The sequence below is a fragment of the Panthera onca genome, chromosome X, assembly GCF_046562875.1.
Source record: "Panthera onca isolate mPanOnc1 chromosome X, mPanOnc1 haplotype 2, whole genome shotgun sequence".
NCBI lineage: Eukaryota > Metazoa > Chordata > Mammalia > Carnivora > Felidae > Panthera > Panthera onca.
In genome coordinates, this window is record NC_138357.1 from 64,991,332 (window position 1) to 65,008,107 (window position 16,776).

Consider the following 16,776-nt stretch of genomic DNA (forward strand, 5'->3'; position numbering starts at 1 on the left):
AAACAAAAACTGAAGGAATTTGTCACCACGAAACCAGCCCTACAAGAGATCCTAAGGGGGATCCTGTGAGACAAAGTACCAGAGACATCACTACAAGCATAAAACATACAGACATCACAATGACTCTAAACCCATATCTTTCTATAATAACACTGAATGTAAATGGATTAAATGCGCCAACTAAAAGACATAGGGTATCAGAATGGATAAAAAAACAAGACCCATCTATTTGCTGTCTACAAGAGACTCATTTTAGATCTGAGGACACCTTTAGATTGAGAGTGAGGGGATGGAGAACTATGTATCATGCTCCTGGAAGCCAAAAGAAAGCTGGAGTAGCCATACTTATATCAGACAAACTAGACTTTAAATTAAAGGCTGTAACAAGAGATGAAGAAGGGCATTATATAATAATCACAGGGTCTATCCACCAGGAAGAGCTAACTATTATAAATGTCTATGCGCCAAATACCCGAGCCCCCAGATATATAAAACAATTACTCATAAACATAAGCGACCATATTGATAAGAATGTGGTCATTGCAGGGGACTTTAACACCCCACTTACAGAAATGGATAGATCATCTAGACACACAGTCAATAAAGAAACAAGGGCCCTGAATGATACATTGGATCCGATGGACTTGACAGATATATTTAGAACTCTGCATCCCAAAGCAACAGAATATACTTTCTTCTCGAGTGCACATGGAACATTCTCCAAGATAGATCATATACTGGGTCACAAAACAGCCCTTCATAAGTTAACAAGAATTGAAATTATACCATGCATACTTTCAGACCACAATGCTATGAAGCTTGAAATCAACAACAGGAAAAAGTCTGGAAAACCTCCAAAAGCATGGAGGTTAAAGAACACCCTACTAACGAATGAGTGGGTCAACCAGGCAATTAGAGAAGAAATTAAAATATATATGGAAACAAACGAAAATGAAAATACAACAATCCAAACGCTTTGGGATGCAGCGAAGGCAGTCCTGAGAGGAAAATACATTGCAATCCAGGCCTATCTCAGGAAACAAGAAAAATCCCAAATACAAAATCTAACAGCACACCTAAAGGAAATAGAAGCAGAACAGCAAAGGCAGCCTAAACCCAGCAGAAGAAGAGAAATAATAAAGATCAGAGCAGAAATAAACAATATAGAATCTAAAAAAACTGTAGAGCAGATCAACGAAACCAAGAGTTGGTTTTTTGAAAAAATAAACAAAATTGACAAACCTCTAGCCAGGCTTCTCAAAAAGAAAAGGGAGATGACCCAAATAGATAAAATCATGAATGAAAATGGAATGATTACAACCAATCCCTCAGAGATACAAACAATTTTCAGGGAATACTATGAAAAATTATATGCCAGCATATTGGACAACCTGGAAGAAATGGACAAATTTCTAAACACCCACACTCTTCCAAAACTCAATCAGGAGGAAATAGAAAGCTTGAACGGACCCATAACCAGCGAAGAAATTGAATCGGTTATCAAAAATCTCCCAACAAATAAGAGTCCAGGACCAGATGGCTTCCCAGGGGAGTTCTACCAGACATTTAAAGCAGAGATAATACCTATCCTTCTCAAGCTATTCCAAGAAATAGAAAGGGAAGGAAAACTTCCAGACTCATTCTATGAAGCCAGTATTACTTTGATTCCTAAACCAGACAGGGACCCAGTAAAAAAAGAGAACTACAGGCAAATATCCCTGATGAATATGGATGCAAAAATTCTTAATAAGACACTAGCAAATCGAATTCAACAGCATATAAAAAGAATTATTCACCATGATCAAGTGGGATTCATTCCTGGGATGCAGGGCTGGTTCAACATTCGCAAATCGATCAACGTGATACATCACATTAACAAAAAAAAAGAGAAGAACCATATGATCCTGTCAATCGATGCAGAAAAGGCCTTTGACAAAATCCAGCACCCTTTCTTAATGAAAACCCTTGAGAAAGTCGGGATAGAAGGAACATACTTAAAGATCATAAAGGCCATTTATGAAAAGCCCACAGCTAACATCATCCTCAACGGGGAAAAACTGAGAGCTTTTTCCCTGAGATCAGGAACACGACAGGGATGCCCACTGTCACCGCTGTTGTTTAATATAGTGCTGGAAATTCTAGCATCAGCAATCAGACAACAAAAGGAAATCAAAGGCATCAAAATTGGCAAAGATGAAGTCAAGCTTTCGCTTTTTGCAGATGACATGATATTATACATGGAAAATCCGATAGACTCCACCAAAAGTCTGCTAGAACTGATACATGAATTCAGCAAAGTTGCAGGATACAAAATCAAAGTACAGAAATCAGTTGCATTCTTATACACTAACAATGAAGCAACAGAAAGACAAATAAAGAAACTGATCCCATTCACAATTGCACCAAGAAGCATAAAATACCTAGGAATAAATCTAACCAAAGATGTAAAAGATCTATATGCTGAAAACTATAGAAAGCTTATGCAGGTAATTGAAGAAGATATAAAGAAATGGAAAGACATTCCCTGCTCATGGATTGGAAGAATAAATATTGTCAAAATGTCAATACTACCCAAAGCTATCTACACATTCAATGCAATCCCAATCAAAATTGCACCAGCATTCTTCTCGAAACTAGAACAAGCAATCCTAAAATTCATATGGAACCACAAAAGGCCCCGAATAGCCAAAGTAATTTTGAAGAAGAAGACCAAAGCAGGAGGCATCACAATCCCAGACTTTAGCCTCTACTCCAAAGCTGTCATCATCAAGACAGCATGGTATTGGCATAAAAACAGACACATAGACCAATGGAATAGAATAGAAACCCCAGAACTAGACCCACAAACGTATGGCCAACTCATCTTTGACAAAGCAGGAAAGAACATCCAATGGAAAAAAGACAGTCTCTTTAACAAATGGTGCTGGGAGAACTGGACAGCAACATGCAGAAGGTTGAAACTAGACCACTTTCTCACACCATTCACAAAAATAAACTCAAAATGGATAAAGGACCTGAATGTGAGACAGGAAACCATCAAAACCTTAGAGGAGAAAGCAGGAAAAGACCTCTCTGACCTCAGCCGTAGCAATCTCTTACTCGACACATCCCCAAAGGCAAGGGAATTAAAAGCAAAAGTGAATTACTGGGACCTTATGAAGATAAAAAGCTTCTGCACAGCAAAGGAAACAACCAACAAAACTAAAAGGCAACCAACGGAATGGGAAAAGATATTTGCAAATGACACATCGGACAATGGGCTAGTATCCAAAATCTATAAAGAGCTCATCAAACTCCACACCCGAAAAACAAATAACCCAGTGAAGAAATGGGCAGAAAACATGAATAGACACTTCTCTAAAGAAGACATCCGGATGGCCAACAGGCACATGAAAAGATGTTCAACGTCGCTCCTTATCAGGGAAATACAAATCAAAACCACACTCAGATATCACCTCACGCCAGTCAGAGTGGCCAAAATGAAGAAATCAGGAGACTATAGATGCTGGAGAGGATGTGGAGAAACAGGAACCCTCTTGCACTGTTGGTGGGAATGCAAATTGGTGCAGCCGCTCTGGAAAGCAGTGTGGAGGTTCCTCAGAACATTAAAAATAGACCTACCCTATGACCCAGCAATAGCACTGCTAGGAATTTATCCAAGGGATACAGGAGTACTGATGCATAGGGGCACCTGTACCCCAATGTTTATAGCGGCACTCTCAACAATAGCCAAATTATGGAAAGAGCCTAAATGTCCATCAACTGATGAATGGATAAAGAAATTGTGGTTTATATACACAACGGAATACTACGTGGCAATGAGAAAAAATGAAATATGGCCTTTTGTAGCAACATGGATGGAACTGGAGAGTGTGATGCTAAGTGAAATAAGCCATACAGAGAAAGACAGATACCATATGGTTTCACTCTTATGTGGATCCTGAGAAACATAACAGAAACCCATGGGGGAGGGGAAGGAAAAAAAAAAAAAAAAAGAGGTTAGAGTGGGAGAGAGCCAAAGCATAAGAGACTGTTAAAAACTGAGAACAAACTGAGGGTTGATGGGGGGTGGGAGGGAGGGCAGGGTGGGTGATGGGTATTGAGGAGGGCACCTTTTGGGATGAGCACTGGGTGTTGTATGGAAACCAATTTGACAGTAAATTTCATATATTAAAAAATAAAATAAATAAATAAATAAATAAATAAATAAAAAAAAAAAAAAAAAAAACTTCAGGCTGTAAATTAGGCTGGATGCAAAATCTCAGGAAAGTCACCCTCAAGGGTTTTCCAAGCCAATGTCTTTGCACAAACATTTGCCTTGTGCATTCACCTGTGTGCTCCCCTGTCTTTCACTCTTCTCTGCAACCATGGTTCCCTCCCCTCTGCAGCACCTGCCATCCATTTCTCCTCTAAACCATGTCTACACACTTTCTAACTTCTTTGATGTGGTCTCTTTTCTCCCTTTAGTTGTGGAGTTTGTTCTGTCAGTCTTCAGGTCTATTTCTGGGGTATTATTATGATTTGCTAGTTATCTAATTGTGGTCTTGGGAAGAGGCAAGCCTAAGATGTTTGCTGCCATCTTCCTCTCCTCCTTCCTCATTTCTTCTTCGAAGTGTGTAGGTTCAACCAAATAAATTTATAAGGTTCTTTTAGCTCTAATATTTTATCATTTTACTTCTGGTTTTTAAATAGCCCTGGTATTCCATACCATATTTATGTGTGGATACATATATAATTATTGCATAACATACAAATATTTTATAAATAATAAGGCATCATTTATGGTTGACAAGAGTGTGGGAATCTGGAACCAGTCTGTCAGAGGGGAGGTAGTTGGGCAGATGGGTAAAATAAAGGGATTAAGAGGTACAAACTTGGAGTTGTAAAATAAGTAAGTCATGGAGATAAAAAGGACAGCATATGTAAAACAGTCAATAATATTGTAATGATACTGTATGGTGACATGTGGTGACTACAGTTATGGTGAGCACTGAGTAGTATAGGATTGTTGGATCAATAGTTGTACATCTGGAACTAACATAGCATTTTATGTTCATTACGCTTCAATAAAACCATCAGATTCTGCCACTGACTAGCCATGTGACTTTGGGCATGTTAAGCATTTCTGTGTCTCAATTGCTTCATCTGTGAAATGAGATAATAGTGCCTACCTCTGTGAGTATTTAATAAGTTAATATTTCTAAGTTTCTATAGTAAATTCTATATAAATATGTGCTTACAAATAAATGAATTCTTAGCATTTTACATAGTATAAAATAACTTTATGCATATCTATCTAAATGTGGTGGCCAAAGACTGAATTCAGATTAATGTCTCCAGGAGGAAATCATTAAAGCTAATTATATATCTTTGCATACATAACACTTTTATTAGTAAAAATGTTCTATTTTGTTGCTTGTTTTGTTTTGTTTTTTATTTTTGGCTAGTAGTTGTAGTTGATTATTTCTCTTTCTCTCTCAAGCCTGAGGTTGTTTCCTGACAGGGGACTTTTATGGCTATGAATAAATAAAAATGTACTTGAATATCCTCCAGTTAGTTTAAATTTTATATCACAACAGTAACTCAGGTTCAACCAGCACTTTCATTTGTTAATACCTCCAACTGAGGTGTGGTACGTTACTTTATAGTAACATATACTTTATTTTTTCCATAAACTCATATACTAAATACTTAAACGTGAACATATTCACGTACTGGTAATATGAGCACTCTAAGGAGTTATGTTAGTTATTAAAACCCTGACTTCCTAGGTAGAGATATAAGTGAATGTGACTGTGTTTAAGGTCTTTCTCTTTCCATGTTTAAGTGATCTATGTAGTCATTTTGTTCCTGATTTGTTTTAAGTATAATTAACATGCAGTGCTATATTAGCTGCCAGTGTGTGATATAGTTATTCAACAACTCTACACATTACTTATTGCTCATCACGATAAGTGTGCCCTTAATCCCCTTTATCTACTTCACCCATGCCCCCATCCATGTCTCCTATAGCAACCACTAGTTTGTTCTCTGTATTTAACAATGTTTTTGTTTGTATTTTTATTTTTTTATTTCATAAATTCCATATATGAGTGAAATCACATGGCATTTGTCTTTCTCTGACTGACTTATCTTGCTTAGCATAATAATCTTTATGTCCATCCATGTTGTTGCAAATAGCAAGATCTTATTATTCTTTTTTATGGATGATTAATATTCCAATGTGTGTGTGTGTGTGTGTGTGTGTGTGTGTGTATACACTTCTTTTTTCATTCATCTATCACTGGACACGTGGGTTGCTTCCATAATTTGTCTGTTGTAAATAGTGCTGCACTAGTAAACAGAGGGGTGCCTATACCTTTCCAAATTAGTGTCTTTGTTTTCTTTGGGTAAATATCATAAAACTTATAGAAGAAAATATAGGTAGCAACTTCTTTTACATTGGTCATAGAAACATTTTTCTATATATGTCTCCTCTGGCAAGGAAACAAAGCAAAATTAAACTATTCAGATTACACCAAAATAAAAAGCTTTTGCACAGTGGAAAAAAAAAGACCACCTACTGAATGGAAGAAGATATATGCAAATGATGTATCTAATATTCCATTAATATCCAAAATATATTTTAAAAAGTATACAACTCAACATCATAAAACCATACATAACCTGATTTTAAAAGGACAGAGGACCTGAACAGACATTTTTCCAAAGAAGACATACAAATGGCCAACAGACACATGAGAAGATGCTCAACATCACTAATCATCAGGGAAATTCAAATGAGAGCCACAATGAGATACTGATGCTGATATTTTTTAAATTAGTTAAGTATTAGACAGGTCCTCTTACAATGGTTAGATGTCTAGGCTGGTGTTTCAATAATGCATTTCTTCTAAGAATAGACATCCAGAAAAAGGAGCCAAAAGGAAACATAATAAACACTCCCCTCTCTCCAAAATCTACATCTTCAGAATCTGTTCTAAGATTCAATGATTTTTAAGCTTACCAATCAATAAATAGACATTTGCCTATTATTCACGTGATTCACTTCTTCACTTCAAATACTCTATTATTCTTTCTCAGTAAATGGCATCCGTTTCCTCAATGCACACATATTACTCTATACTGTACAACTAGAATGGACAATATGTGCTGAGTGATATTTATGTATTTGTTTGCTTACTTAATAAAGTCAGGATCAACATTACTCATTTTTCCTTTTGTCTCAGTTTCCAATATGACTCAACAAGGCAATATTTTAAAGAACATAACATCCTACCAAATACTCCAGAAACTGCAGATCTTCGTGTTCTATAAAAATACACTCACTGACCACAAGAACCTGGTTATTGTCTGGTAATATATCAAGTGGACCAGCAAATGTAGGACAGGGGTGTGGGGAGGACTCTCAGTTCAGTGTTCACAGAATGAAAAAGCACTCTTTTAGGGATGATGCCAAAACAGAATCAAGACTATACTTCAGTACCTACATTTTTCTCCAGTGCTGGTGGAATTCCTTAATCAGAGCAATAGACTCTTCTGAGGAATCCATGGGGAATCTGCTGGTTTAATTCATTTATGCCTGAAAAAAAAAAAACATACAAGAGTAGTGGTCAAGTTCAGCACGAAAAAGATGTTCATAGAGGGCTGTGATATTTCAGCAGGTGGATACTGAGACCCCAAATGGATTATATGGGTGAAAAATATACAGAGAGAGTTATATTTAGTTGATAGTGGTAGCAAAGTCAAATGGGATCCCTTTACCCTCCGACATATTTTTCTGACTTGGCAACCTTTGGAAAGGGTGAGAGATGATAAGAATGTCAGTGGCAGAGGTCACATGTCCCTCCTTGGTCACAAGGAGCTCTTAACTGTGATGAACTAGCCTAGCAAAATCCTAGTTTCTAGTCAAACACAACACAATTGGAGGGTATAAACTGTCATTTTCTCAGTTGGGGATCTTTTCAGAGTTCTCACAACAACAACCACTTCATTGATTAGTTAATACACATGGAAGGGTATCCAAATGGCTACTGTCAACACAGTTGATGCTGAGACAGATTAACTTCTACAAAACACTGCCTTGCAGGTACCATCGCAAGGCTTGTAAAAGGCTTCTCATGTGGGGTAATTTGGGGGCACCAAAAACTGTATTTCACTACTCTTTACCCCATGTTACCCAATGATCCCTTGCCCAGGCTTGCCACATTGCCTGAAATATCCCATTATAGGTTCAATTCTTTAAGGCACTGTGTCTTCAGGGATTTCTTAGTAAATGAAAATGCTGCAAGGAAGATTTTCACATTAATCCATTAACTGTAGTGAATCATATAAGCTAGTTTTCACCTTAGAAAGTGGACATGATGAAATACAAATGGAGATACATTTTACTTAGTAGAAGAAGGGAAATAAAGGAACATAGATGGGAACAGTTTTAGGTGGTGAAATATATTAGAATTACCAGGGAAACTAGATTATATCATAAGTGTTGGCAGAGAATTCTACAAAAGAGAGGAGTGGGCAGGAAACATAGAAGGCAGGCAACCAACATAATAGCTTCCACCTAAACAAATTTGTATCGATCTAATCCTTTTAAGAACATTTTCTCATCTAGACTCCAAGCTTCTTGGGGAGGGGTCTCCTTTAAAAGTGACTAGAGTTAAAATGCCAGCTTCAGTTGGGAAATCTTGAACCACTTGCTTTCTGTTCTTCTACCTACCCTAACCTCAGTTTCTTCCTCTTGTACAATGAGTACAATAATGTATACTCCTGGGGTGTATTGTTAAAATTACCTGAAATATCCCAAGTAAAATCCAGTAAGACAGTGCTTAGCACATAATAGATGCCAATACATATCATTTGTCCTTTTCTTCTGGCCTCCAACATATGCTAAATAAGATGTTTGGTATACAGGGACTTCTCAATAAATGCTTTAAAAAGACTTGATGAAGAAAAAAATAGCAGTGAGGATAAAATAGACTAGAGTAAGCCAAAGGCACTCCCAGGAGCCCAGAATCCATAGTAGTCTGTCATGGGGGCTAGGAAAGAAATCTACTGGTCCTTTGTTGTATGTGAAGGCATAGCCAGGACTATCCAAATACTACTTGAGTGGGACAGATATGTGAAGACAAACTAGAACAATATTTCATAGGGACAGAATTTAGTGACTGAGAAGAGTTACAGACTAATCATAAACATCACCAGACAAATCCAGCTGGACAGAAACAGATTTAATTAAAGTGGTGAATATTCTCAGGCACTTTTAAAAAATCTTTTTACTTATTATATTTCAGGGACAGGAATCATGTAAGATATCAAAAAGATGGTGGGGGTCACTTCATCAGTTTCTTCTAGAAAAATCATATGCCCTAAAAGTATTCTGTGTTACTTTCTGGTTTTTTTCAACTCCTAAGACAGGACACATAAGCTGAGAGAAAGCAGGGTATAGGGGGGAAAATACAGGTCATAGACATAGGACACCTGCTTCTAGTCTTCACTTTACCACTAATTGGTGAAATGACTTTGGAAAAATTACTTTTATCTCTGGGCCTCAATATTTCATCTGTAAAATTTAATAGTTAGACTGTATTATCCCTGAGGTTCCTTTGAGTTCTCACAGTTTAAAACTAGTACAAAGCTTGATTTGATTAGCCTGGGAAGAAGGTGAATAAGTGGATCCTAAGTTTACCTCCACCCAGGAATACGCCAAATAGCCACACCAGTGCATCTAACCCAGGCAACAACCCAAAGCTTGGCAAAACAGACTTTCCATTGTTAATCCTAGAGAAGAGATCACATAAAAATGGTAGTAGGGAAAGAAATGTGGTTATGAACCAAACTCCTGGTCAGACTAACCACACATGGGTGGGACACCACAAGCATGGAAAAGAAGAGGAATAAGCCCCACAGCAGGCACCCCAGATACAAAGGACCTGCACTGGGCAGATGAGTCCTCATAACATTTGGCTTTGAAAAACAGTGGGGCTTAAATTTGCACTTTTACACTAAGAACAGCTTAACTCTGGGTGCTTTAAAAATCAGCATTTTTAACTGTGGAAGAGCCAGAGGGAAAATTGAATCCCAGCTATTAAAGAGACAGTATAATAAACAACCCACCCTGAAAGATACAACATAGAAGCAGCAGTTTAAAAAGTGCCTGAGGTATATAGGAAGGAGATTTATTTACTAATTTCAGAACATGTGCTGGAGTTACAAGGATATTTAAAAGACTTCAAGGACAAAAGAACTGGTGGTCATGATTTCTCTCCCCATTGGCAACCTAGATAGCCAGATACCTGCTGAAACCAACTTGAACACTCTTCACCTAGTTTCCAAACACTGCAGGCCCCATCCCCATGTTCTGCATAGTTGCCTGTCCAGTCCAACCCACTCAAAAGTAGTCCTTCCAAAGTGAATCCTGCCCTAGAGATAAGGAAAGATAACTACACACACAACCCAACCATGGCCCCAGCAGTGGGCTGGGGGCAGATATCTTGTCTGACTGTCAGCTCCACCTGCCAACAAAACTTCACAAAGAGAAAGCCCTTTTAATTTGGGGTCACTGCAACCCCAAGAGACAGACTGTAGGCAAACATCTAGGTCTGACTGCAGGTTCCACCCATCAAGTAAATCTTCTCAGGGGACAATGTAGGGAGAACACTCTGAAGTTCAGTGCAAAAGCATCCCCAGAAAAAGGCAGGCATCTGGTCTGACCCAAGTATAATAATAAGGCAACCCTAGACTGGCCCCTTCAAGGTACAAGGACAAAAACCTGCCTACAACAGGCAAAGTAGGCCCTTACAGCCTACTGGACTTAAGGCAAACACAGTTCAACCGCCATAGTAAGGTGCACGCAACACACATAGAAGACACCCCTGAAGTACCTGGTTCCAGTGACCAAGAGACATTACCCTACAGTGCACTGCAGGACTTCATCTTCATAAGGCCATTACTGTCAAGATCAGACCATAACTGAACTTCCTAATACACAGAAACAAACACAGAAATTTCAACAACATGAGGAGACAGGTGAATATGTTCCAAGCGGAAGAGCAGGGAAAAATCACAGCAAAGGAGTTAAATGGAATGGAGATTGGCAATATGCCTGAGACCTTCAGCAAAGAGACAGAAAATGTAAGAGAGAGAGAGAGAGAGAGAGAGAGAGAGAGAACCAGTCAGAGATGAGGAACTCAATAACTGAACTTAAAAATACACTAGAAAGAATATATAGTAGATTAGAGGAAATAGGAAAACAGATCAGCGACCTGGGAGACAAGTTAATAGAAACTAACCAAGCTAAATGGCAAAGAAAAATTAATAAAAAATGGGAATAGGTTAAGGGAACTCAGTGACTTCATAAGTTGTAATAATATTGGAATTATAAGGATTCCAGAAGGAAAAAAAGAGAATAAAAGGACGGAAAATTAATTTGACAAAAAAAAAAAGCTGAAAAATTCCCTAATGTGGGGAAGGAAACAGACATCCAGATTCAGGAATCACAGAGAGCTACCAACAAAATGAAGCCAAGGAGCTTGCCCCAAGACACATAATAATTAAAATGGTAAAAAGTAGTGATAGAGAGCTTTAAAAGGAGCAAGAAAAAAAAAACAGTTACATAAAAGGGAAACCCCATAAGGCTGTCAGCTGATATTTCAGCAGAAATGTTTTCAGGGAGTGGGATGATATTTTAAAAGTGTAAAAAAACTGTAAAAAAAAGAAACTGTAAAAAAAGAAAAAAAAACTGCAGAAAAAATATTCTATCAAGCAAGGCTACTATTCAAGATAGAAGAAGAGTTTAATAAAGAGTTTCCAAGACAAACACAATTTAAAGGAGTTCATCACCACTAAACTTACCTTACAAGAAACATTAAAGGAAATTCTTTGAGTGGAGAGAAAATGCCATAATCAGAAGAAATTTAGAAAAGGAAAAATTTTTACAAGTACATAGAAACATAATAAAAGTAATAGATTGATCACTTATAAAACCAGTGTGGAGGTTAAAGCACAAAAGCAGTAAATCAATTATATCAACAAAAATCAGTCAATTAATTCACATAATAAAAGGATACACAGTATGACATCTATATATATAACATGAAGGGTGGAGTAAAAATTTAGTGCTTACTTAAAATGGTTTTAAACCTAAGCAACCATCAACTTAATATAGATTCCTATATACATAGTATGTTATATATAAAACTAATGGTAACCACAAATAAAAAAACCTATAATGGAATTGCAAAAAGTATAGTGAGAGGAACCCAAGCATATCGCTAAAGAAAGCCATCAAACTACAAGGGAAGAGAGCAAGAAAAAAAGGAACAGAAAAAAAATACAACTGTAAAACAAGTAACAAAATGGCAGTAAGTGCATACTTATCAATAATTACTTTGATTATAAATGCACTAAATGGTACAAAGACACAGGGAGAAATAAATGTACAAAAAAGCAACACCCATCTATATTCTGCATACAAGAGACTCATGACAGACCTGAAGAAATCTGCAGATTGAAAGTGAAAAGATGTAAAAACATTTATCATGCAAATGGAAGGGAAAAAAAACTGGTAGCAGTACTTATATCAAACAAAATAGACTTTAAAACAAAGATTGTAACAAAAAACAAAGGACACTTTTAAACAAAGATTGTAACAAAAAAACAAAGTATTCTTTCATGTAATCATGAAATAAACAAGAATATATAACAATTGTAAATATTTATGGACTCAGAATGGGAGCACCCAAAGAAATAAAGCAAGTATTAACAGATATAAAAGCAAAAATCTATAATACAATAAGAGACTTTAACACTCCACTTAAAACAATGGATAGATCATCCAGACAGAAAATCAACAAGGAAACAGTAGCTTTGAATGATACATTGGAAAAGATGGAATTAATATATATTCAGAACATTTCATTCAAAAGCAGTCAAATGCACACTCTTTTCAAGTGCATATGCTACATCTTCCAGAATATATCACATATTAGGCCACAAAAAAGTCTCATTTTTTTTAAAGTCGAAATCATATCTTGATTCTTTGTCAACAGCAATGGTATGAAACTAGAAATCAATCACAAGAAAAATCTTGAAATAACACAAATACATGGAGGCTAAATAAAATGCTAGTCAACCATTAATGGGTCAACCAAGAAATCAAGGAGAGGGGCACTTGGGTGGCTCAGTCAGTTAAGCATCCAACTTGAGCTCAGGTCACAATCTCATGGTTCATTAGTTCAAGCCCTGCACTTCAGATTCTGTGTCTCCCTCTCTCTCTACCCCTCCTCTGCTGATGTTCTATCTCTCTCTCTCAAAATTAAATAATCTTTATTTAAAAAAAAATAAATCAAGGATAAAATAAAATAACAAGTGGAGAGAAATGAAAATAGAAGCACAATAGTCAAATATCTTTGGGATGCAGCAAAGGCTGTTGTGAGAAAGAAGATTATAATAACACAGGCTTACCTAAGGAATAAAAACAACCTCAAATAAATAACCTAACCTTAGACTTAAATGTGCTAGAAAAATAAAAAAATCAAAGCCCAAAGCCAGTAGAAGGAAGGTAAAAATAATGATTAGAATAGAAATAAATGACATGGAGACTAAAAAAACAAAAAAACAAAAAACAAACAAACAAAAAAACAGATCAATAAAACTAGGAACTGTTACTTTGAAAAGACTGAAAAAAATTGTTAAACCTTTAGCCAGGCACAAAAAAGGTAAATAAATAAAATCAGATGAAGAAAAAGAAATAGCAACTGACACCAGAGAAATAGAAAGAATTTGTATTGACATGACAAAAAAATGTATGCCAAAAAATTGTACAACCTAGAAGAAATATATAAATCCATGCGAATAATAACCTTTCTAAATACAATCAGGAAGTAATAAAAAAATGAAAAGACAGATTACTAGCAATGAAATGGACTCAGTAATCATAAACTCCCAGCAGACAAAGTCCAGGAACAGATGCCTTCGTGGGTGAATTCTACCAAACATGAAAAGAAGAGTTACTACCTATACTTCTCAGAGCATTTCAAAAAATAAAAGAGGAAAGAAACCTTCCAAATTCATTCTATAAGGCCAGCATTGCCCTAATACTAAAAACAGTTAAAGACACTACATAAAACTACAGACCAATATCTCTAATGAGCCTAGATGAAAAATCTCCAACATAATATTAGCAAACCAAGTCCAATAATACCTTTTAAAAAGTCACTAGGGCACCTGGGTGGCCCAGTGGGTTAAGTATCTGACTTCAGCTAAGGTCATGATCTTGTGGTTCATGAGTTCAAGCACCACATCGAGCTCACTGCTGTCAGTCTGTCAGCACAGAGCCTGCTTCAGATCCTCTGTGCCCCTTTCTTGCCCCTCCCCCACTTGTGTTCTCCAAAATAAATAAATAAATATTTTGCTAAAAATCAGTCACCATGATCAAGTGGGATTTACTTTTTTTTAATATTTTTTTAATATGAAATTTATTGTCAAATTGGTTTCCATACAACACCCAGTGCTCAGCCCAACAGGTGCTTTCCTCAATGCCCATCACCCACCCCCCTCCTTCCCACCCTCCCATCAACCCTCAGTTTATTCTGTTTTTAAGAGTCTCTTATGGTTTGGCTTTCTCCCTCTCTAACTTTTTTTTTCCTTTCCAGGCACATGAAAAAATGCTCAACGTCACTCCTCATCAGGGGATTTACTTTTGAGATACAAGTGTGTTTTGATATTCTCAGATCAATCAATTAGATACACCACATTAACAGGAGAAAGGATAAAAGCCACATGTTCAACTCAATACATGCAGACAAAGCATTTGACAAAGTACAGCATCCATTCATGATAAAAACCCTCAACAAAGTAAGCTTAGAGGGAACATACCTCAACATAACGCCATATAATGCCATATAGCCATATACGCCATAAAGCCATATAATGAAAAGTACACCTAACATCATACCTAATGGGGAAAACCTGGGAGTTTTTTTTTTTTTTTTTTTGTAAAATTTGGAACAAAACAAGGATATCCATTCTCGCCACTTTTATTCAACATAGTACTTGAAATCTTATCCACAGTAATCAGAAAAGGGAAAAAAAGGCATCCAAATTGGTAAGGAAGAAGTAAAACTGTCACTATTGGGGCGCCTGGGTGGCTCAGTCGGTTAAGCATCCGACTTTGGCTCAGGTCATGATCTCACAGTCTGTGAGTTCGAGCCCCGCATCAGACTCAGTGCTGACACCTCAGAGCCTGGATCCTGTTTCAGATTTTGTGTCTTCCTCTCTCTCTGACCCTCCCCCCATTCATGCTCTGTCTCTCTATGTCCCCAAAATAAACAAATGTTTAAAATAAAATAAAATAAAATAAAATAAAATAAAATAAAATAAATAAAAACTGGCACTATTTGCAGATGATATGATACTCTATATAGAAAACCCTAAAGATACTACCAAAAAACTGCTAGAACTGATAAATGAATTCAGCAAATTTGCAGGAAACAAAATTAATATAAGGAAGTATTTTGCATTTCTGTACACTAATAATGAAGTAGAAGAAAGATAAATTAAGAAAACAATCCCAATTACATCAAATTGCATCAAAAATAATAAAACACAGAGGAACAAATTTAACCAAGAAGGTGAAATATGTACTCTAAAACTATAAAATACTGATGAAAGAAACTTAAAATGACACAATTAAATGGAAAGATATTTCTTGATCACCGATTGGGAGAATAAATATTGTTAAAATGTCCATACTACCCAAAGAAATCTATACATATAATGCACTTCCTATAAAAAATACCAGCAGTATTTTTCACAGAACTAGAACAAATAATCCTAAAATTGGACATGGAACCAATAAAGACCCCAAATACCCAAAACAATCTTGAAAAAGAAGAATAAAACTGCAGATATCACAATCCCAGATTTTAAGATATACTAGGAAGCTGCAATAATCAAAACAACATGGTACTGGGACAAAAATAGAGATCAGTGGAGCAGAATACACAGCCCAGAAACAAATCCACACATTATTATCAATTAAGCTATAACAAAGGAGAGAAGAATATATATTTGGAAAGATATGGTGTTGAGAAACCTGGACAGCTACATGAAAAAGAATGAATTTGGACAACTTCCTTACACTATATACAAAAATAAACTCAAAATGGATTAAAGACCTAAATGTGAGACCTGAAACCATAACATTCCTTGAAGAAAACATAGACAGTAATTTCTTTGACATGGGCCATAACAACATTTTCCTAGGTATGTTTCATCTGGCAAGTGAAACAAAAGCAAAATTAAATTGTTGGGACAACACCAAAATACAAGACTTGCACACAGTGAAGGAAACCATCAACAAAACAAAAAAGCAACCTACTGAAAGGGAGAAGTTATTGAAAATGATATGAATAATAATGGGTTATTTCCAAAATATATAAAGGACCTATACAACTCAACACACAAAAAAATGATCTGGTTAAAAATGGGCAGAGGACCTAAAAAACTTTTTTCCAAAGAAGACATACAGATGACCAACAGACACATGGAAAGATGCTCAACATCACTAATCATCAGGGAAATATAAATCACAACCATAATGAGATATCACCTTACACATGTCAGAATGGCTAAACTCAAAAGTACAATAAATAACAAGTGTTGGTGATGATGTGAAGAAAAATAAACACTTGAGCACTGTTGGTGGGACTGCAAATTGGTGCAGCCACTGTGAAAAAAAGTGTGGAAGTTCCTTGAAATAATTAAAAATATAAT

The 16,776-nt window shown here is 36.3% G+C and overlaps 1 protein-coding gene across 3 annotated transcripts in view; it reads right to left on the minus strand.

The window, feature by feature from the left end:
- GPR174 (G protein-coupled receptor 174) overlaps positions 1-16,776 on the minus strand; it is a 63,566-nt gene that overhangs the window by 37,477 nt on the left and 9,313 nt on the right. For 2 of the 3 annotated variants that reach the window (XM_081793840.1, XM_081793838.1), the window contains exon 3: positions 7,491-7,582. The exons of the other annotated variant lie outside the window; for it this stretch is intronic. The gene's annotated coding sequence lies outside the window, so the exon portion shown is untranslated. The remainder of the gene's footprint in view (positions 1-7,490; positions 7,583-16,776) is intronic. 3 annotated transcript variants of the gene reach the window in all.